Below are 1,238 nucleotides of genomic sequence, written 5' to 3' on the forward strand. Positions count from 1 at the left end.
TATACTGTATCATGTTGCTATGTGTTTTTTTTTTCTGTTTTTTTTGTTTGTTTGTTTTGTTTGTTTGTTTGTTTTTCTGAAATGCCAGTTTTCAGTGGCATTTCAGCCTAGTTCATCCAATGAAAGTCTAATTTATCCAGTGAAAGTCTGGTTCATCCAGTGAAAGTCTGGTTCATCCAATGTAGGTCTAGTTCATCCAATGAAAGTCTGGTTCATCCAATGAAAGTCTGGTTTATTCGGTGAAAGTCTGGTTCAGCCAAAGAAAGAGCTACAATTTACATCTAATGTCAAGGCACCACTCACTCATTCTGAGAACACAGTGTTCTTCTTTCTTCATTTTTTATTTTCTAATGTATGTTTTCATGCTTTTTTTTTTCTTGCTGTTGTTTTGTTTTTTTGAGACAGGGTTTCTCTGAATAGCCCTGGCTGTCCTGGAACTAGCCCTTTTTTTGTTTGTTTGTTTGTTTGTTTGTTTTCGATTTTTCAAGACAGGGTTTCTCCTTAGCTTTTGGTTCCTGTCCTGGAACTAGCTCTTGTAGACCAGGCTGGTCTCGTACTCACAGAGATCTTCCTGCCTCTGCCTCGTGAGTGCTGGGATTACAGGCGTGTGCCACCACCGCCTGGCCTCTTTTTTTTTTTTTTGATATTTATTGAGCTCTACATTTTTCTCTGCTCCCCTCCCTGCCTCTCCCCCTCCCCCCATTTAATCCTCCCCCAAGGTTTCCATGCTCCCAATTTACTCAGGAGGACATCTTGTGATTTTATACTTTCTACTTTCCATGTGGATTAGACCTATGTAAGCCTCTCTTAGTGTCCACATTGTTGTCTAAATGCTCTGACATTATGGTTTGTAGGCTGGCTTTATGTTTAAAAACCACCTGTGAGTGAGTACATGTGATAATTGTCTTTCTGTGTCTGGGTTACCTCACTCAAAATAATGTTTTCTAGCTCCATCCATCTTCCTGCAAAATTCAAGCTGTTGCTATTTTTTTCTGCTGTGTAGTACTCCATTGTGTAAATGTACCACATTTTCCTTATCCATTCTTCGGTAGAGGGGCATTTAGGTTGTTTCCAGGTTCTGGCTATGACAAACAAAGCTGCTATGAACATAGTTGAGCACATGTCCTTGTGGCACGACTGAGCATCCTTTGGATATATACCCAAAAGTGGTATTATTGGGTCTTGAGGAAGGTTGTTTCCTAATTTTCTGAGAAATTGCCACACTGACATCCAAAGGG

The sequence above is a fragment of the Alexandromys fortis genome, unplaced genomic scaffold (genome assembly GCF_014885135.2).
Source record: "Alexandromys fortis isolate MF-2015 unplaced genomic scaffold, M_Fortis_MF-2015_v1.1 scaffold_0, whole genome shotgun sequence".
Taxonomy (NCBI): Eukaryota; Metazoa; Chordata; class Mammalia; order Rodentia; family Cricetidae; genus Alexandromys; species Alexandromys fortis.